This window comes from Taudactylus pleione, unplaced genomic scaffold (genome assembly GCF_031769625.1).
Source record: "Taudactylus pleione unplaced genomic scaffold, aTauple2 ptg000280l, whole genome shotgun sequence".
In the NCBI taxonomy this organism is placed as follows: domain Eukaryota; kingdom Metazoa; phylum Chordata; class Amphibia; order Anura; family Myobatrachidae; genus Taudactylus; species Taudactylus pleione.
Window position 1 is genome coordinate 399,221 of NW_028284682.1, and position 22,753 is coordinate 421,973.

Consider the following 22,753-nt stretch of genomic DNA (forward strand, 5'->3'; position numbering starts at 1 on the left):
CACATGGAGGGAGTGTATTAAAGTACTGTTCAACTTATTTTCTACATGCAATGAGCATTTTATCCAATCCATTTGGTATAAATAAGTTAGCCTAGGAAACATTTAAGAAATATAGGGGGTACCAGTATCAACCCATTGGGATAGAATTGTTTTTATTGTGGCCGCAGCCCCCTCTAACTAACAACCAAGTACCCGCGCCGAACGGAATCGGTATGAAATTCCCGGCAGCGCCTGGCCGACAAAAGCAGAGTTCCCGGCAGCGGAAGCCCGACAGCGCTGGAAATCTCGATCGTCGCTAAGGTAATTATAAACTAATCTAACCTAACCCCCTAACCCTCCTTAGGGGTGCCTAACCCTAACCTCCCCCCAAGTGCCTAACCCTAATCCCCCCTCTAAGTGCCTAACCCTAACCCCCCCTTCCCCGCTGCCTAAACCTAAGTCCCCTGGGGGGGTGCCTAACCCTAAGTCCCCCCCGGGGGTGCCTAACCCTAACCCTCCCTCCCCCTAGCCTAACCCTAACCCCCCTGGGGGGGTTCCTAACCCTAAGTCCCCCTGGGTGCCTTAAACCTAACCCTCCCCCCCCGCGGCTGTCCACTCGCGGCACCCGGCATCACTTCGATCGGGATGACGGGCGCCTGTCTCCTGGCGTCGGGGAAATGACAGGCGTCTAGATATAGACGCCCGGCATTTCACCCTCGCCGGTATATGACAGTCGGGAAGCCGGCTGTCGGAGTTAAGGCAGACGGTTTCCTGATTGTATACCCGCCGAACAATGATGAATGGGATGAGAGGTGTGAAGATTCTATAGAGCCAGGTAGAAGCAATTTGAAAGATCCCGCGATATGCACGACTGAACAGACCGCCAGGAACCCGGTCGCATGACCAAATATATGGTGCATGAGGAATTTGAGTCGGTAGCGGCTCCTGTAAGGCATCTTAACTAATGAGTATAGTATGATCTGTGAAGTAACGTAAAGTGCATTGCGGCATAGAAAGAAGAAACAAGTTGTCTGTACGGTCGCACACAGGCCCCAATAATATCCTGCAAGTCAACCCCTGGGAATACAGGGCCTGATTCGGAGCCGCTCGTAAGTGGCCGCTCACACGCTCTGAGCGATTTTCTCCCATCCGCGCATGCGTACCGTTCTAAAAACGAATGCATGAACCAGTCTGTGCGATGGGAAATCGTGCGCTCGTAAAACAATGAGTGAGCGCTACTTTGAGTGACAGATAGTGGCGTTTGTGGGTGGTAACAGGGGAAGGTGCTTGTGAACAGGGGAGTGGATGTGCAAACGCAGGCGTGTCTGACCGTCAGAACGGAGTTTAATGGATGTGCATAATTAGCAAAGTAGCGTCATTGAACACGTCACTTGGTTGTCACTTGGTAGCGTCATTGAACACGTCACTTGCTCGCAGTGCTTGTGGGAGGGTAAGGCTACCTCAAGTGCTGCGAGCAACTCCGATGGCTCTCGAAGTTACCGATTAATCCTTCAAATACTGGAGATGACGTGTGTTGCGAGTGGCAAGGGGGCGTCTTTTAAACACTTGCGAGCGAAATATGCCGTCGCTTGCTTAGACATAGAGGCGTCCTTACACCGCAAAGAGCGAGCACATGATTTGCATAGACGGCCCCTTTTTGACAGCGAGCGGCAGCAAATAGCGACCGGGTCTGAATCAGGCCCACAGTCTGCCACTAGTTAAAGTTGGGGAGATCCAGAGATATATCAGTGTGACATAGCTGCAGACTTTAAAGTATGGAAGAAAAAAAAGAAACACTAAGTGAAAATATTTCTCCTGGAGCTGAGAATGGGTAAGAACCGAGGAGCAACCACTATCTATAAATGTATATAGTGTGGCAAGATCGGGGTAAGGTTCTCCTGGGGTAAACAGTTGCATGGTTTAGACTGACTGCAGAGACTGACACATTCTTTATCAGTATATCACAGGTGGTCTCACAATCAAAGCTGCTAATCTACTGTCTGCCAGACAGAAGCTAAAAACCTGGGGCATATACATCTCCCGTTGACAACCTTTCCAGTGTTTATACACATAGCGTAGACCCTGGAGGTGCCAAGAATGTGCCACATGAGAACTATTCCCATCTTGAAAGCCAGGACTAAAGACAAGGAGAATAAAAAGATAATGAGCTGCAGTAAGATGAAGACGCGTTCTTCCGGGAGTGGATAGCAGCGGGTTTTCTTTAAGAGAGGGTGGGTGTCCCAGGGGATGTGGATGTATATGGAGTAGGCAAGCAAAGTGGACAGTTGGACTGTATGTTTGTTCAATAGTCACACTGGTAAAAGCATTTCCCCCGCCCATCCAGTCCAACGAATAGCGATAGCAGCCAGAGCATAGTCTTAAATTAACATCCCCCCCACCCAGGGGCGTATCTATAATGGGTGCAGGGTGTGCGGGGAACACACACCGGGTCTCGCGCATGCGCACGACGGAGCAGCCTCCATCATGCGCATGCGCATTTGGGTACCATCGACCCGCTTGCGAGCGTCCTGCGCTCGCGAGCGGGTCTGAATGAGACCCAGTGTCCAGAAAGGGGAAGATGCCTTCAATGCTGAAAAACCACCAGCATTTGTTGAATACATTTTGGGAAATTAGCTGAATATAATTGCACAGGTGGGATGTCACTAGCCCATTTGAAAGGGAACAAAGTTCTCCAGCCCGATAGTTTTATATTCACAAGGAAACCAGCGATCTAGTGAAAATCTGTAAATGTATCTAATAACCCTTTCACACAGCTGTTGATTCAGACATCATCTCCCAAGCGCCGGTGAGCCGGCTCTTCACTACTTTCAAGGTGACCCGGGTCGGATGACACAGGTCGCGCTTTCACACTGCCGCCCACTCGTGTTGTAAACGGGATTAACCCTACTCGCGACTTGAGTAGCGGACCCAGGGTGCATGACCCGGATAAATCCTTTCACACTGAGCTGGGACCAGGGCCGCGCAAGCTTGCCCCGGCAATAACCCGGGTTATTTGCTCGCTGTAAAAGGGGTATAAGAGAGAGGGTATAGCCGTGTGGCGGTCACTAAAGTAATAAATCATTAGCAGAAGCCGACACCTTAATTTCAGGTCCCAAACTACTACGCCCTTCCAACGGGCAGCCTTTATAAAAGTCTAGGGGCTCTATTTACTACAATCCGCATTTGTAATGCAGATTGTAGTGTGATATTAACGACTAAATTCGCATTGCGAATTCAGGCAATATCACAGGGATTTACTATAAATCCCTTGCAGGGACAGAGCTTGCGAGAAAGCTCTGTCCCTGCGAATCCCCTCCGGATCCCTATCACTGTATTTTCACAAAAAAATACCGTGACAAGTGCCCCGCGCATGCACCGGCCGCCGCTGCAACCCCCCTTATCGCCAAGCACCGTCGCTAAGCCCCGCCCCCACGATCGCGGACCCCCCGCACACCACGCAATTATAACTAGCATCGCGCCCCCTTTACCTACAGTCTCCCCGGTTCCTGTCAGTGCAGAACCCCCCGTCCCCCCACTCCTGCTACAGAACTGGTACATTAATGATCCCTGTTTCTGGTTCTGAGGTAGTTAGCACTTCAGCTATGCAGATGGCACCAGGGGAAGCGGTGCGGAGGAAGAGACAGACAGCGAGCGAGCAAAGGGCTTTAACCGGGGATTTATCCATTTCAGCAGCCAACGCAGACGCGGTGGAGATTCCTGGGCCATCTGTATCTGGTGAGCATACGGTTTCCCATATTTCGTCTGACAGTTCATCATCTGCATCTTCATCTAGCAGTGAATCTCCGGGTTCATTCAAGCGCCCGCGAAAGTTGATTGCGCGCCGGTTAGCTAAAAAAGCTGCAAAGCAGAAAGAATAGACCGTGGCGGGACCTTCTTCAGAGCCCGCGCTTTATTCAAAGATGGTACATTGCGCAAACACAGCTGTGACTAGGGGATTAAGGAAAAGAATGAAGGAGAAGATTAAAAAGGGGAAGTATGTAGATATGTTTACGCTTACGGATGAGATGAGGCAGGCTTATGAAAAGGCTAAAAAGGCGGGAGGCATGGGTGAAAACGCTTTCGTATTTTCAGCATCTTATTTAGAAATAAGGCCCAACAAACATCCAAACATCTTGAAATACTTATTTTTAGTTCACAAAATGTTCATAAAGTCGAGAGGTTACGTTTGGAGGGAGTACGACAAATTTTTTTTTTAAAAGCAGGATGGAAACACGACCATGCCTTTAGGCTTCAAAGATGTGGAGGTTTGGTTGGAGGTTACGCAGCAGAACAAAAACCCGTTTGAGGGCCAGGATAAAAAACATACCCCCACATCTAAGGCAGGGCCTGGGTACGTGGCTAGGGGAAAATGTTTTGCATACAATGACTCTAAATGTCACAGGGGCACGAGTTGTCATTATTGACACTCATGTAGAATTTGTGGAGCAGGTCACCCAGCTAGAAAGTGTAAGTCGACAGCAAGGGAAGGTCAGTCCGGGCGGGTTACAGGTAGTGGAGGTAATAAGTTAGGCTTCATCCCCAGTGGTTCTATCAGAATTGAGTAAATGGCTGGCAAGATATCCCAAGGGTGAGGCTGCTAAATTTTTGTGTGCCGGTTTTAGTTCAGGTTTCACTTTGCCCATTATTGTTTCTGGACAAGTTGTGGCACACTGGAATTTAAGGTCAGCAAGAGATTTACCTCAGGTGGTGAGACAGAAGGTGGAAGCGGAAATTAATTTGGGCCGGATGGGCGGCCCTTTCTTATCTGAACCTTTGCCCGGCTTGTGCATTTCTCTTTTAGGGGTGGTGCCCAAGAAAGTTCCGGGGAAGTTCCGCTTAGTCCAACATTTGTCTTACCCTCAGGGGGCTGTTAATAACGCAATTCCTGATGAGTCTTGTAGAGTTCGTTACCAGTTATTTGAGGAAGCCCTTGAATTGATTGGGGTTTTTGGCCCTGGGGCATTGATGGTGAAATTGGACATTGAGTCCGCTTTTCGGCTACTTCCGCTTCATCCCAATTCACTGAGGTTCATGGGTTTTAAGTTGGACTGCCTTTTTTACTTAGTTAAGTGTTTACCCATGTGTTGTTCTGTCTCTTGTGCAGAATTTGAGAAATTCAGCACGTTTCTACATTGGTGCATCCAAGCAGGCACCGGCCACAGTGGTATAGCACATTACTTAGACGATTTTCTTTTTATAGGCCCAAGAGACAGTAACGTTTGCCATGATCCTTTGATTTCGTCCCGCGCGTTGTTTAAAGTTATGGGGGTCCCGATCGCGTACGACAAGACGGAAGGCCCTTCAAGTTGCCTTTCCTATCTGGCTATTGAAGTGGACACAGAAGTGGGTTGTTGTCCCATTCCGGCAGACAAGGTCCAAAAGCTTTTGTCCCAGATAGAGGAATGCTTGGGCAAGGAGAGGGTGAGGCTCCGTCAGGCTCTTTCAATTTTGCCTGTAGAGTGATCTCAATGGGGAAAGTTTTTTGCCGGAAGCTTGAGAGGGCAACTGCGGGAGTTGTCAAGCCGCATCATACCATACGATTGTCTAAAGAGATAAAGGATGATTTATGGGTATGGTCTTCGTTTTTGATTAACTTCAATTTGGAACTGATCTGGACTTCCAGGCTGGTGTCAAATTCATTCATTCAGTTGTTCGCTGGTTCTTCAGGTTTCGGGGCTTTTTTCCAAGGGGAATGGTGTGCTGCTCCCTGGCCTCCATCTTGGTTTTCACGCGGTTTTACAGCCAACTTACTTTTGTTGGAATTGTTTCCAATAATTGTGGCCGTGGAACAAAAAATTGTCGAATCAGAGCATTGTCTTTCGGTGCGACAATTTGGGAGTTGTTCACGCGGTTAACAACCAGCGTTCTTCTTCACCACAGGTTCTTTGGCTTTTAAGGCACCTTGTTTTGAGGTGTTTACAGTTTAATATCAATTTTATGGCGAAGCACATTCCGGGGGTTCATAATGAGATAGCAGATGCTTTATCCCGTTTCAACTTCGATACGTTTAGATTTTTGGTGCCGGAAGCCGAACCCCTTTGGATTAACGTGTCCTCCTTATGTCTGGCAGATTATCGATCGGGCATAGCGGACTTGGCATGGAAATCATTGGCACCATCTACACTGTGAGTTATTCGTCTGCTTGGCATGAGTGGGAGGCCTATTGTAGTAGTTACCAGCAGGAGGGTAAGTCAACGTAAGATTGTTTGCTGGCATTTGTGTGGGGGCACTACAGTCAGGGGAGGTCCAAATCTTCCATGGCTTCTGCTTTAGCCGGGATTTCCTTCTTTGCTACAATTAATCAGGTTTGTGATCCCACTAAGTCATTTGTTTTGTCCAAAACCCTGAAAGGATGGGCTAGGGAAAGGCCATCGCCGGCTGATTCCCCTAGGCCCATTGATTTGTGAATATTGCAAGATCTGCTAATAATCCTGAAATCAGTGGCAGATTCAGATTTTGAGGCAGTTTTGTTTCAACTGGCTTTTTTTCTGGCTTTCTTCGGGGCCTTTAGAATTAGTGAGTTAGTAGTTTCAAATAAACGTTCAGAGGTTACCGGTTTGTTATTTAAAATGTTGTGTTGAAGGAAGAGGCAGTTCTGTGTAAGATTCCTCGCTCAAAAACTGAACAAATGGGAAAGTGTCGATGATTGTCTATTAAAAGTAATGTAGTAGCTGAGATTTGCCCATTGCGAATAGCTAGGCATTACTTGCAGTTACGGCCAGCGGTAGGTGGGCAATTTTTATTGCATGCAGATTCTCTGCCCCTTACTAAATTTCAATTTGCAGCACTTTTCAAGCGTTGTCTGGTTAGGTTGGGATTGAGAAGTGAGGACTACGGCACCCACTCTTTTCGCATTGGAGCGGCTACTTGGGCAGCGGCCAGCGGTTTGCCAGCTTCAGCCATCTAGGAGATGGGCCGTTGGAAGTCTTCGGCTTTTAAGTCTTATGTTCGTTGTGATAAGGTTTGAAGTTGCACTTGTTGCGCTAACCCAAAAAGGTTGCTTACCCGTCAGTTTTTCAATGGCTAGCACTCAAAAAGTGGGGGTGTGAAGGGATTTTTAATTTTCCTCCGAGGGGGCCTAAATTACAATTGGCTGAACATCAAGGTCCACGGGAGGTTTTTATTTTTCTCCTTCACTTGGGTTTTTTCTTGTTTGTCACTAACTCAGTTTTGCTTTAATCGTTTCAGTTACTTAGTTTTATGGGCAAGGATACTGACATTTAGGGATTCTTCTTTTACAGCACCCCATACGTCTGCAGAGCAAGTGTGGATTGTAGGTCACTCCTACATATTTTGGGCTGAGCGGCATCCTTTGGCTAGGAAGGCTTCATTGATGTTGGGGCACATAAGGTTAGATGGATAGGGGTGCGTGGTTTAAGGTGGGCAGCGTTTTTGGATTTAATTTTTAGGAAGGAACAACTTTGGGGGAGGCCAGAATGGTTAGTGGTGCACCTTGGTGGCAATGACGTAGGGGAGGTAAAAGGTCTCGACCTTATTTTAAAAGTGAAGGCCGGTTTGGCAGAGGTGGTCTCACGCTGACCCGATGGTGTGGTCGGAGATGATACCTAGGTTTGTTTGGAGAGGTTCCAGGGATCTGGTGGCCATAAACAAATCTAGAAAAAAGATCGATGCTGCTATTTTTAGGTTTGTGGCATCTTCCGGGGGTGTAGTGGTTAGACAGCCATTGTTGACTTTGCAGAGTCCACAATATTTTAGGTCAGATGGGATGCATCTTTCTGAGGCCGGTTTAGGAGTGTTCTTGAAGGATATTTATTCATTTCTTGATTGAGTGGGGTCTGGGTCTAGTTCGGGATAGACATTACTTGAGGGTGGCAGGCTGCGGTTTTTGGAACCTAGCTGTGGCGGGAAGACGCTACTAGCCAGCGGCCACATGTGGTATAAGTGGTTGTTGTGGGGCACTTACCCTTTTGAAAGACGGTGGGTATGTACTACCCCTGCGGGAGGACAGCGGACGTTTCCTTACGGAGCGTCCACACTGTGCCATAGTAAAGGGTGGTGAGTCCTGCACAGTGCAGGTTATGCCGTTATAGAGGGGGGGCATTTTAGTCGTCCCTCAATTTTTTAAGAGTCAATTGGCTAGAGCTGGTGTTTGGTAGCGTCCTTCTTTGCCACCCTTATTGAATTAAAACTAATTATAATAAATAAATAACGTTGATCTTTAAACCAATGCAGTGGTGTCGTTGTCGTTAGTTATTATGCTGCATACACACGTAAAGATTTTCTGTCCAACCGTCCAACTAGTTGATTGGTTGGAATGAAAATCTGGTAATGTATGAAAGCAAATGACAATCAGCAATTTGCTTCCAAATGCCGGCAAAATGGATAAAAACTGTTGTTTGAACAAATTGTTTAGATCAAACATTTAACAAACTTGTCTGACGGCCATTTTCATCTGTTTTCTGGCATTTAGGAGCAAATTGCTGATCCTTATTTACTCCCATACATTACCAGATTTTCATTCCAACCAATCAACTAGTTGGATGGTTGGACAGAAAATCTTTATGTGTGTACCCAGCTTTAGTATTAAGCTAGCTTAATGGTTTATATACAAGTGTTAATTGCAATAAATTAATGGACGACTTATTAAAGCTGGTTAAGTACTAATTCTGCCCTCTTCATTGATAGGCCACACTTGCTCTAAAATTAAACATTTGGAAATCCTGCGTTTGCCACTGAATCTGGAGATGAGACATATGCTGGGTACACACTGGTCGATATATTGGCAGATCAATTGATCGGCCAATATATCGTGCCCCCGTCGGCCAGTGTGTACAGACGGTATGTGTGTGAACAATGTCGTTCACAGACATATCGCAATGGCCGTACACATGGGCGCCGAGAGGGGGGGGGCGCGAGTGGGTACTACTTACCCGGGTCCGGCACAGCTCCCCATCCACAGCAGCGTGTGCTGGGCTGCACTGAGAAACTGTCCGAGGCTGCTAAAGCAGCAGCCCGAGCAGTCTCCTATGCCAAAGGGGGGAGTGATCACGCTGATCACACCCCCCCCATTGGCTGTGCGCCGGGTTGAGGGGCACACAGCGCCCCGCTCCCCAGCGCATAGTGCCGCTCTGCAAATGTTTTTTATTCAAAGGAGGCATGGTCACACCTTCCACGATTAGACCACGCCCCTACCCGCCCCCAGTCTGGCCCGACCCACTGCAGCATGCAGATGATGGTGGTTCAGTGTGTATGAACGACCATCATCTGCAGGTATATCGCTATAGTGTGTATCCACCTTAAGTCATAAGCACTATCAAGAGCTGGATCTGAGATATAACCCTGAACAAATCTCGTTTGAGCACAGTGAAAGCTATTGTAAACACTTATGCCAAAAAGTCTGGTTAATAATAATATCAGATCCTGATTAAGCAAGGAAATTGGACGGTATGATTGGTACAAACAGTGGTCGTCTTCGGGCTTATGTAACATAATCATTCTAGCCAAGTTAAAATCAGGAGGGGGGAGCAGTACGATAAGTCATGAAATTGAACAGGGAGATTAAATGAGGAATGAGATGAGAGCCAGCATTGTTTAATACTCGGCACTGAAGCCACCTGGACCAGGGGACCTGCCCTTAGGTAGGCATTTTATGAATTCTGCATCAGTGATCGGGACAACTATCGTCATCTGAGAGTGTCGTAAACGCTGCTTCTTTAGCAAACGTCATACCTAACGTAGGGTTCTCTAGGGAAGCTTCATAAAGAGATTTAAAACAGTGGAGACATTCCCTGGAGGATGTCCTCTGTATTGGTAAGGAACCGAGTAAGGGCTGTTTTCAATCCCAGAATACGAGAGGGTGCGGAGCAAGATCTGACCCCATTTGCAGTTTACCAGACTTGTTGCCTCACCGAAAATAATAGTTGCCACCCCATAATATTATAAGCCATGAATCCCATCAAGGTGTACAAGGTCCACTGAGCAGACGCACCAAAATCGTGACCGGAGAAGGTGTGGATTCAGGATGCAATCGGGAAACCAGCTGATGTGATCCCGACAGCCAGCTTCCCGCCTGTCATTTTACCGACGCCGGGAGACAGGCCGCGCGGGGGGGGGAGGGTTAGGTTCAGCGCATCTGGGGGGGATTTAGGGTTAGCCACCCCCCTGGGAGGGTTAGGCTAGGGGGAGGGAGGGAGGGTTAGGCACCCCCGGGGGGGACTTAGGTTTAGGCAGCGGGGAAGGGGGGGGGTTAGGGTTAGGCACTTACAGGGGGGGATTAGGGATAGGCATTTGGGGGGGGAGGTTAGGGCTAGGCACCCCTAAGGAGGGTTAGGGGGGTTAGGTTAGTTATTACTTACCTGAGGACGATCGGGATTTCCAGCGCTGTCGGGTTGCCGCTGCCGTGATCTGTTTATCTGTCGGGCTGCTGCTGCCGGGAGCTGGCGGTATTTCATACCAATTCCGTGGATTTGTGGAAGGCTGTGCTGGGATCACGAGTTTGATCCCAGCATCAGCCGACGTGCAGGGGCAGGCAGAAGGGATGTGTCCTCTGCGGGACACATCCGTTGCCGGCGCTGGGACAGTAATGTCCCTAGCGTCGGTGCAGATACCGCGGGCACCTGGTGAAGGGACCGCCTGGAGAAGCTTGGCTCCGGGCGCAAGCTCAGCAGAGCTTGGCGCCCGGCAGCCAAGAAGCGGCGGGTAGCCGGCGCTGGGAGAGAGTACTTGCTCCCAGCGTCGGTCAGGCGTTGGGCGCGGTGCACTGTGTGGCGGGCGTTTGGCTCTGGCCGCGAGCCAAACCTGGCTCGCGGGCCAGCAGCCAATCAGAGGCGGACGCGACGAGCCAATCGCGGCTTGCCGCGTCATAGCCCCGCCCACTCGCGCCGTCTTGTATTAGACGGCGCAGAGCGGGAAAAGTCAGTTCCGCGGCGGAGAGGGAGGAGAGAAGACCTCCCGAAGAGCAGCAGTTCGGCGCGTCAACAGGGGCGGCGGCCGCGGAAGAGGCCAGAAGACGCCACTGTCAAGAAAGAAGAAGACAGGCGGCGCCGGCTGGAAGAAAGGAAGAAGAGGCGGCGCCGCTGGCCAGGACGGGCCAGCGGCCGAAGAATGCGGCTGAGGACCGGAGAGGACTGCGGGGGAGGAAAGTAAAAGAGCGTCACGAAGTTCCCCCCCGCAGCCTCTTCCAACGTAGCAGGTAGGCCCTCCGTGAGGCCCACCATATACCCCCCTCCCTAGACCGCCAGGATTGTCGGGCGCTAGGCCCGTGGAGTATTGTCGGGCACTAGGCCCGTGGGCAATTAGTCGGGCACAAGGCCCGGGGGACAGTAGTGGGCATTAGGCCCTATAAAAGGATTGGCCCGTAATAAGGTGTGAGTGGCCTGGGTACTAGGCCCAGGCCACTAAATGATCGAGTAGGCGGGCACTAGGCCCATGGCCATAAATCAGGGGTAGGCCTGTACCCATATAGGAGGGCACTAGGCCCTATATCTGAGCCCCAATAAAAGTGGTCTGGACATTAGGCCCAGGCCACTACCAGAGCCCACCGTTAGGCAGGCCACTAGGCCTGAGCTGCAAAATAGAGCGGGACTCTGGGCAGTAGGCCCAAGTCCCTTGAGTACCCCGCAGTAGGCAGGCATAAGCCCTGAGCCGCTGGTAAGATCCTGGGCGTTAGGTCCAGGGCCCTGAGCCCATTAGGTAGCCCCCGCATAGATGATTAGAGGTGTGAGCAGTGGTGGAGAGCTGTACGGCTTCCACCCATGAGGTAGTGGTTTCCCCAGTCACCGAGAAGAGGAGCTGGCCAGCTCTGGGTAGGTAGCAGACATTTAAAGAGACAGTACCGTGTTTTGCTCTTGTATATTTGGTCTGTGATTGGTGTTCCGTGCAGGGCAAAAGTTTAGTTGTTGTTTATATCTGTCGCACTACACACACTGTAGGTTGAGGGTGATGCCGTTTTAGTATGTGTAGTTGCTTGACATAGGTTTAGGCCCTGCACGACTGTGTTGTGTATCTCCTTACAGGGACCTGTAGGCGAGTGAGCGGACAAAGAGCAAGAGTGGACACGGTGAGGAATATCTGTGTGTACTGTCTCTCCCTGTTTGTCACTATCTATCTCCTTCCTTCTGGGCGGACGGTGAACCTTGCAACCCGGTGCAAGGACGGATCTTCACCTGGTGCGTGAGTACCGATAGGTGAAAATTCGGGATCTGAGGCCAAAAGTGCCAATGATGATCTTCACTTAAAACCTGAATTTATCCCCCGGTTCAGTAGGGTGCGTCGGTCGACGTGAGGAAGGACGGTACTCACCTCGTCTCCTTCCCCCTAGGTCATCGTGTCCGTGTTCTATTCGGAGGTTCCAGGACCGTCTGCTCAACACACGGCCTGAAGGTGAGAGGGTGCGACGCAAGGTAAGTAACAGACGTACACCTGCACGGCAGCAGGCATTGCACCGCACCCGCCCCTCACATTTGGCGTAGTCGGCAGGATCACGGAAACGATGTGGACCACCGGCAAGAGGACCCCCCTACGGACAGCTCCGGAGTGGAACCATCCCCGGGCGTATGAGGACAAGAGAGACTGGATTACGGTGTCGGGAGAAGACATCATGAAGATGGTGCAGCGGTCGGTACAGCGCGGCAAGGAAGAGCGCTGGGAGAAGGGGCGCAAGAAATCCGCTGTGATCCCCTGCAAGACGTGTCAGCGGCTGGGACATGATGCCAGCGAATGTCTCTGGAGAGAGTTTAGGGCGACAGAAGAGGAAGGAATGTCCCCGTTGGAGATCACACAGATGGCCCAGCAAGCGGTCCAGAGATGTGGTCAGAAGAACTCTGTGAAGAAGAGACCATGGTGTATGCTCTGCGGAACCTACGGGCATGAGCATAATAGCTGTCCACGTGATGAAGAGTGGCACCAGGAGGATGAAGAATTCTGGTGTGAAGGATGTGGAGATCCAGAGCATGAGCTTCGAGATTGTCCGTGGGACGAAGACCGGATGATCTTGAATGCCAGAGCCCAGAAGTGGATAGAAGAAGCCAGGGAAGTGGAGCAGAAGAGCCTGCTGGAAGTACGTTCGCAGGTGCCCATTGTTCCTGAGCAGGAGCCGAAGGGTAGAGACCCCTTTGTGATGAAGATGGCAACAGCTCCCCCGTGCTGGAAGTGTCGGCGGCAGGGACACTTGGCCCATGAGTGTCCCTGGGAAGAGGCAGTGACACTGTTATGCTCCGAAGAGGTCCCAGTGAAGAAGGATCCTTGCCCGCAGAGGACGGATGTGGATGACTGGGAGGTGAAGATGCCACGCTATAAGGAAGAGCGTGAAGACCCAGTGGCAAAGAAGTCTAGGATCTCCCCATGCTGGAAGAGTCCGAGACCTGGATACCCGGAGATGTCAGCGGAAGAGGTGGAGTACGCTGAAGAAGGAAAGTGTCGCTTGCTGCAGGAGTCTGTGGAGAAGAGTCCAGACTCATGGAAAATGTCGACGGAGACCCGGGAGGAAGAGGATGCCCCGGAGGAATCGACTATTGGGTGGTGGTTAGTGCCACACCCTGAATTCAGTGAAGATGCCCCAGACAAGTTGGAAGAAGAGTGGGTGGCTGCGGCACCATTAGAAGAAAATTCCCCATGGTGGCCCATCGTGAGTGGCACTTCCGAGTTGCCACTCCCACAGAGGATCCGCAGAGTGAAGTCAGGAGGTACGAAGATGGAGAGCCCGGAGCCAGTGGAGAAGGAATGTGGGGTCATAGTCGGTCCCGGCTGGGCCCTTGAACAGATCCTCGCTGGAGGGACCATAGAATACCCTGACCCGCGGACGTTGGAGATGGAGGAAGACTTTGTAGGGACTACAAAGGAAAAAGGGGGGGGAAATGTGGAAGGCTGTGCTGGGATCACGAGTTTGATCCCAGCATCAGCCAACGTGCAGGGGCAGGCAGAAGGGATGTGTCCTCTGCGGGACACATCCGTTGCCGGCGCTGGGACAGTAATGTCCCTAGCGTCGGTGCAGATACCGCGGGCACCTGGTGAAGGGACCGCCTGGTCCCTTTCACCAGTGCCGGCGGTACTGTGGCGCCGGGAGAAGCTTGGCTCCGGGCGCAAGCTCAGCGGAGCTTGGCGCCCGGCAGCCAAGAAACGGCGGGTAGCCGGCGCTGGGAGAGAGTACTTGCTCCCAGCGCCGGTCAGGCGTTGGGCGCGGTGCACTGTGTGGCGGGCGTTTGGCTCTTGCCGTGAGCCAAACCTGGCTCGCGGGCCAGCAGCCAATCAGAGGCGGACGCGATGAGCCAATCGCGGCTTGCCGCGTCATAGCCCCGCCCACTCGCGCCGTCTTGTATTAGACGGCGCAGAGCGGGAAAAGTCAGTTCGGCGGCGGAGAGGGAGGAGAGAAGACCTCCCGAAGAGCAGCAGTTCGGCGCGTCAACAGGGGCGGCGGCCGCGGAAGAGGCCAGAAGACGCCGCTGTCAAGAAAGAAGAAGACGACAGGCGGCGCCGGCTGGAAGAAAGGAAGAAGAGGCGGCGCCGCTGGCCAGGACGGGCCAGCGGCCGAAGAATGCGGCTGAGGACCGGAGAGGACTGCGGGGGAGGAAAGTAAAAGAGCGTCACAAAGTTCCCCCCCGCAGCCTCTTCCAACGTAGCAGGTAGGCCCTCCGTGAGGCCCACCATATACCCCCCTCCCTAGACCGCCAGGATTGTCGGGCGCTAGGCCCGTGGAGTATTGTCGGGCACTAGGCCCGTGGGCAATTAGTCGGGCACAAGGCCCGGGGGACAGTAGTGGGCATTAGGCCCTATAAAAGGATTGGCCCGTAATAAGGTGTGAGTGGCCTGGGTACTAGGCCCAGGCCACTAAATGATCGAGTAGGCGGGCACTAGGCCCGTGGCCATAAATCAGGCGTAGGCCTGTACCCATACAGGAGGGCACTAGGCCCTATATCTGAGCTCCAATAAAAGTGGTCTGGACATTAGGCCCAGGCCACTACCAGAGCCCACCGTTAGGCAGGCCACTAGGCCTGAGCTGCAAAATAGAGCGGGACTCTGGGCAGTAGGCCCAAGTCCCTTGAGTACCCCGCAGTAGGCAGGCATAAGCCCTGAGCCGCTGGTAAGATCCTGGGCGTTAGGTCCAGGGCCCTGAGCCCATTAGGTAGCCCCCGCATAGATGATTAGAGGTGTGAGCAGTGGTGGAGAGCTGTACGGCTTCCACCCATGAGGTAGTGGTTTCCCCAGTCACCGAGAAGAGGAGCTGGCCAGCTCTGGGTAGGTAGCAGACATTTAAAGAGACAGTACCGTGTTTTGCTCTTGTATATTTGGTCTGTGATTGGTGTTCCGTGCAGGGCAAAAGTTTAGTTGTTGTTTATATCTGTTGCACTACACACACTGTAGGTTGAGGGTGATGCCGTTTTAGTATGTGTAGTTGCTTGACATAGGTTTAGGCCCTGCACGGCTGTGTTGTGTATCTCCTTACAGGGACCTGTAGGCGAGTGAGCGGACGAAGAGTGGACACGGTGAGGAATATCTGTGTGTACTGTCTCTCCCTGTTTGTCACTATCTATCTCCTTCCTTCTGGGCGGACGGTGAACCTTGCAACCCGGTGCAAGGACGGATCTTCACCTGGTGCGTGAGTACCGATAGGTGAAAATTCGGGATCTGAGGCCAAAAGTGCCAATGATGATCTTCACTTAAAACCTGAATTTATCCCCCGGTTCAGTAGGGCGCGTCGGTCGACGTGAGGAAGGACGGTACTCACCTCGTCTCCTTCCCCCTAGGTCATCGTGTCCGTGTTCTATTCGGAGGTTCCAGGACCGTCTGCTCAACACACGGCCTGAAGGTGAGAGGGTGCGACGCAAGGTAAGTAACAGACGTACACCTGCACGGCAGCAGGCATTGCACCGCACCCGCCCCTCACATTTGGCGTAGTCGGCAGGATCACGGAAACGATGTGGACCACCGGCAAGAGGACCCCCCTACGGACAGCTCCGGAGTGGAACCATCCCCGGGCGTATGAGGACAAGAGAGACTGGATTACGGTGTCGGGAGAAGACATCATGAAGATGGTGCAGCGGTCGGTACAGCGCGGCAAGGAAGAGCGCTGGGAGAAGGGGCGCAAGAAATCCGCTGTGATCCCCTGCAAGACGTGTCAGCAGCTGGGACATGATGCCAGCAAATGTCTCTGGAGAGAGTTTAGGGCGACAGAAGAGGAAGGAATGTCCCCGTTGGAGATCACACAGATGGCCCAGCAAGCGGTCCAGAGATGTGGTCAGAAGAACTCTGTGAAGAAGAGACCATGGTGTATGCTCTGCGGAACCTACGGGCATGAGCATAATAGCTGTCCACGTGATGAAGAGTGGCACCAGGAGGATGAAGAATTCTGGTGTGAAGGATGTGGAGATCCAGAGCATGAGCTTCGAGATTGTCCGTGGGACGAAGACCGGATGATCTTGAATGCCAGAGCCCAGAAGTGGATAGAAGAAGCCAGGGAAGTGGAGCAGAAGAGCCTGCTGGAAGTACGTTCGCAGGTGCCCATTGTTCCTGAGCAGGAGCCGAAGGGTAGAGACCCCTTTGTGATGAAGATGGCAACAGCTCCCCCGTGCTGGAAGTGTCGGCGGCAGGGACACTTGGCCCATGAGTGTCCCTGGGAAGAGGCAGTGACACTGTTATGCTCCGAAGAGGTCCCAGTGAAGAAGGATCCTTGCCCGCAGAGGACGGATGTGGATGACTGGGAGGTGAAGATGCCACGCTATAAGGAAGAGCGTGAAGACCCAGTGGCAAAGAAGTCTAGGATCTCCCCATGCTGGAAGAGTCCGAGACCTGGATACCCGGAGATGTCAGCGGAAGAGGTGGAGTACGCTGAAGAAGGAAAGTGTCGCTTGCTGCAGGAGTCTGTGGAGAAGAGTCCAGACTCATGGAAAATGTCGACGGAGACCCGGGAGGAAGAGGATGCCCCGGAGGAATCGACTATTGGGTGGTGGTTAGTGCCACACCCTGAATTCAGTGAAGATGCCCCAGACAAGTTGGAAGAAGAGTGGGTGGCTGCGGCACCATTAGAAGAAAATTCCCCATGGTGGCCCATCGTGAGTGGCACTTCCGAGTTGCCACTCCCACAGAGGATCCGCAGAGTGAAGTCAGGAGGTACGAAGATGGAGAGCCCGGAGCCAGTGGAGAAGGAATGTGGGGTCATAGTCGGTCCCGGCTGGGCCCTTGAACAGATCCTCGCTGGAGGGACCATAGAATACCCTGACCCGCGGACGTTGGAGATGGAGGAAGACTTTGTAGGGACTACAAAGGAAAAAGGGGGGGGAAATGTGGAAGGCTGTGCTGGGATCACGAGTTTGATCCCAGCATCAGCCAACGTGCAGGGGCAGGCAGAAGGGATGTGTCCTCTGCGGGACACATCCGTTGCCGGCGCTGGGACAGTAATGTCCCTAGCGTCGGTGCAGATACCGCGGGCACCTGGTGAAGGGACCGCCTGGTCCCTTTCACCAGTGCCGGCGGTACTGTGGCGCCGGGAGAAGCTTGGCTCCGGGCGCAAGCTCAGCGGAGCTTGGCGCCCGGCAGCCAAGAAGCGGCGGGTAGCCGGCGCTGGGAGAGAGTACTTGCTCCCAGCGCCGGTCAGGCGTTGGGCGCGGTGCACTGTGTGGCGGGCGTTTGGCTCTTGCCGTGAGCCAAACCTGGCTCGCGGGCCAGCAGCCAATCAGAGGCGGACGCGATGAGCCAATCGCGGCTTGCCGCGTCATAGCCCCGCCCACTCGCGCCATCTTGTATTAGACGGCGCAGAGCGGGAAAAGTCAGTTCGGCAGCGGAGAGGGAGGAGAGAAGACCTCCCGAAGAGCAGCAGTTCGGCGCGTCAACAGGGGCGGCGGCCGCGGAAGAGGCCAGAAGACGCCGCTGTCAAGAAAGAAGAAGACGACAGGCGGCGCCGGCTGGAAGAAAGGAAGAAGAGGCGGCGCCGCTGGCCAGGACGGGCCAGCGGCCGAAGAATGCGGCTGAGGACCGGAGAGGACTGCGGGGGAGGAAAGTAAAAGAGCGTCACGAAGTTCCCCCCCGCAGCCTCTTCCAACGTAGCAGGTAGGCCCTCCGTGAGGCCCACCATATACCCCCCTCCCTAGACCGCCAGGATTGTCGGGCGCTAGGCCCGTGGAGTATTGTCGGGCACTAGGCCCGTGGGCAATTAGTCGGGCACAAGGCCCGGGGGACAGTAGTGGGCATTAGGCCCTATAAAAGGATTGGCCCGTAATAAGGTGTGAGTGGCCTGGGTACTAGGCCCAGGCCACTAAATGATCGAGTAGGCGGGCACTAGGCCCGTGGCCATAAATCAGGCGTAGGCCTGTACCCATACAGGAGGGCACTAGGCCCTATATCTGAGCTCCAATAAAAGTGGTCTGGACATTAGGCCCAGGCCACTACCAGAGCCCACCGTTAGGCAGGCCACTAGGCCTGAGCTGCAAAATAGAGCGGGACTCTGGGCAGTAGGCCCAAGTCCCTTGAGTACCCCGCAGTAGGCAGGCATAAGCCCTGAGCCGCTGGTAAGATCCTGGGCGTTAGGTCCAGGGCCCTGAGCCCATTAGGTAGCCCCCGCATAGATGATTAGAGGTGTGAGCAGTGGTGGAGAGCTGTACGGCTTCCACCCATGAGGTAGTGGTTTCCCCAGTCACCGAGAAGAGGAGCTGGCCAGCTCTGGGTAGGTAGCAGACATTTAAAGAGACAGTACCGTGTTTTGCTCTTGTATATTTGGTCTGTGATTGGTGTTCCGTGCAGGGCAAAAGTTTAGTTGTTGTTTATATCTGTTGCACTACACACACTGTAGGTTGAGGGTGATGCCGTTTTAGTATGTGTAGTTGCTTGACATAGGTTTAGGCCCTGCACGGCTGTGTTGTGTATCTCCTTACAGGGACCTGTAGGCGAGTGAGCGGACGAAGAGTGGACACGGTGAGGAATATCTGTGTGTACTGTCTCTCCCTGTTTGTCACTATCTATCTCCTTCCTTCTGGGCGGACGGTGAACCTTGCAACCCGGTGCAAGGACGGATCTTCACCTGGTGCGTGAGTACCGATAGGTGAAAATTCGGGATCTGAGGCCAAAAGTGCCAATGATGATCTTCACTTAAAACCTGAATTTATCCCCCGGTTCAGTAGGGCGCGTCGGTCGACGTGAGGAAGGACGGTACTCACCTCGTCTCCTTCCCCCTAGGTCATCGTGTCCGTGTTCTATTCGGAGGTTCCAGGACCGTCTGCTCAACACACGGCCTGAAGGTGAGAGGGTGCGACGCAAGGTAAGTAACAGACGTACACCTGCACGGCAGCAGGCATTGCACCGCACCCGCCCCTCACAGATTCATAGTGCATTTTTGTGGTATTGGTTTTGGCCTCGGAACAGCTGCCACCACCGTGTGCCCTTTAGGTTATTAAAGCTAACTTATTTCCTGTGTACAGTTCTCCGTTACTCCCTGCTAGATGTAATATATTTCAATACAGGCACTTTGTTCAAATCACTTTTGTCATATTTATTTGATGTACACAGTTTGTTCGTTACCTCCTCTCACTGTTACATCCTCAGACTTTTTCTCTCGTGCAAAACTAAATATATCTCCAAGAATCATTTAACAAAGGCAGCAGTGTCCACAGAGGCTGTGACCCGTGGGACAATGGAGACTGAATGTGAGCTCATCGTCCTCACCAGCCCTCGGCTGACATCTGGCCTCCCTTTTTGGTAAAAATAACAAGTGGAATCGTGTTCAGCTCTCTGGTCTTGCAGGAAATAGTCCAGTAGTGGAGATAGAACGCAGGACAGCGTCTGTCTTTTATTGAGCTCTGGCTGTATGTTAGCTGCGGCCTGTACATCACGCATGACCCTCCCGGGTTATACAGAACAGCATGTGTGCAGCAATTCTCATGATAAATCATTGCTTATAAAGTTATAGTATTGGAATCTCAGTAATCCTGTAAACAGCATTGCTTGCCCTGAAAATACTTTGCAAAATATTCAAGGTCGTCATTTTATAATAGCAATATAACAAAACATGTGCACCAACAACTGGTTGTTCCAAGCGTACTTGTATTTTAATATAATTAACTTTACTGTTTATTGTCTTTGTGGTTTAATTTTCTGGTCCCTTCTGCTGTTCCAGATAGATATGGCGTTCCAGACAGATATGGAGAGGTATAGGGTTTGAGGGGTCATCCGCACTATGCACTGAGAGGCTGGTGGCTTCCCAGCGGGGCGAGAATTGGGGCCTGATATGCGACCAAGCCCCCTAAATGTCACACGCCAGGAGGCGTGGTGCAAGAACTTTGAACTTTAAAATGTTGGGAGTTATGCAATATTCAGTTCATCTTTACCAAGCAGAGAACTATGGAATGGCCAGGCAAGGCAAGCAAACAGATTTCTGTTAGACATAGTCATACATGTGCATACGGGATGCAGTCAGGAAGCCGACGGTCGCATTGCCGACCGCCGGCTTCCCGACTGTCATTATACCTATGCCGGGAGCCCGACACCCGGCTTACCGATCGAAGGTAAGCCGGGCGCAGACAGCCGTGGGTGGGGGTGGGTTAGGTTAGGGGCTCCCGGGTGGGACTTAGGGTTAGGCCATACTTGCCAACTCTCCCTCATTGTCAGGGAGACTCCCTGAAATAGTAATAATCTCCCTGTCTCCCTGAAGGATCTACCAATCTCCCTCATTTCACCTTACCCCCATAATATAACTGTTCTATAAAAGAAAAAACAGATAAATCTACATTCAAAAGGGATCATTAGCATAATTTCCCTGCATTGGCTTTAAGGCACAATGATCCCTATGGTTACATGCATTCTCTGAGAAGTATCAGTGTGTTTTCATCAACAAGTAGTTCTTACTAACTGCTGTCACACGCCGGCCTGGAGACCCCAGAATCAGACCCCGTCGCTTACCTGTGCGGGCGCTGACCCGCGCTGTCTTCCGGCTCCTGCGCTGTACGCTCCTTCTTCATCTCTCAAGGCAGTCTCCGCTGTTGTCCTCTGCTGCTCCCACCCCGGCTCCTGCTGACCGCTGGTCCCCGCTGACTACCTCCAGGAAGCGCTGTCCTCCGGTCCATGGGCGCGGCCATCTTGGATTGCCCATGTGACCCCACTACCACCAATGAGGAGCCTTCTCCTTCTCTCTCAGCCTGTCAGCTCCCAGTGTCCACTACAAAAGGATCTCCTATGCTCACACAAGTTGCCAGTGCAACTAGTTTCTTAGTTTAACTAAGCAAGCCTTCCCACTGCGCTCCAGCCGCTCCACGTAGCCACTCAGCTACCCACATCTACCCACGGCTATCCAGCCGCTCCACGTAGCCACTCAGCTACCAACGGCTACCCATGGCTATCCAGCCGCTCCACGTAGCCACTCAGCTACCAACGTCTACCCACGGCTATCCAGCCGCTCCACGTAGCCACTCAGCTACCAACGTCTACCCACGGCTATCCAGCCGCTCCACGTAGTCACTCAGCTACCAACGTCTACCCACGGCTATCCAGCCGCTCCACGCAGGCACTCAGCTACCAACGTCTACCCACGGCTATCCAGCCGCTCCACGTAGCCACTCAGCTACCAACGTCTACCCACGGCTATCCAGCCGCTCCACGTAGCCACTCAGATACCAACGTCTACCCACGGCTATCCAGCCGCTCCACGTAGCCACTCAGCTACCAACGTCTACCCACGGCTATCCAGCCGCTCCACGTAGTCACTCAGCTACCAACATCTACCCACGGCTATCCAGCCACTCCACGTAGCCACTCAGCTACCAACATCTAGCCACGGCTATCCAGCCGCTCCACGTAGCCACTCAGCTACCAACGTCTACCCACGGCTATCCAGCCGCTCCACGTAGCCACTCAGCTACCAACGTCTACCCACGGCTATCCAGCCGCTCCACGTAGCCACTCAGCTACCAACGTCTACCCACGGCTATCCAGCCGCTCCACGTAGCCACTCAGCTACCAACGTCTACCCACGGCTATCCAGCCACTCCACGTAGCCACTCAGCTACCAACATCTACCCACGGCTATCCAGCCGCTCCACGTAGCCACTCAGCTACCAACGTCTACCCACGGCTATCCAGCCGCTCCACGTAGCCACTCAGCTACCAACGTCTACCCACGGCTATCCAGCCGCTCCACGTAGCCACTCAGCTACCAACGTCTACCCACGGCTATCCAGCCGCTCCACGTAGCTTCCTAGCTACCACGTTACTGCCACATTCCTCAAACTCCTGTCAGTTCGCTGCACCCTCTCATGCGGAGAAACTTCATTAAGCCAAGTCTCCTCCAGCGAGCATCTGCGCCAAGTAATACAGATCCAAGGCCCAGTCCGGGAACACAGCTCCTAAATTCCACGCTTGTGACAGTTTGCACTGGCCAGATGGACTCGGCAAGTGGTCAAGGATCTGGGGTAGAGGCTTCGCAGGATGTACTATCCCGTCTGGAAAGACAGGAGACCTCTCAGGCCCAGTTAATACAATTTATCCAAGATATGTCGTCACGCCTGGACAACATTCAGTCCTTACTGGCTCATCCCGCTCCCGCTGGCTCCCAAGCCGCCTCTCCTCCTGTGGTGTCACCTGCTCCTCCGGTTCTACCTCCTGCTCGCCTTCAGCTCTCTCCTCCGAGCAAGTTCGATGGCAACCCCAAATTATGCAGGGGTTTTTTAAACCAATGCGAAATCCAATTCGAGCTACAATCCGCCAACTTTCCGATGGCCAGAACCAGGGTGGCATATATCATCTCTCTACTCTCTGGCCAAGCACTCGATTGGGTCTTGCCCCTTTGGGAGAAGTCGGATCCCCTGCTCTCCAACTACCCCAAATTTGTTGCCACATT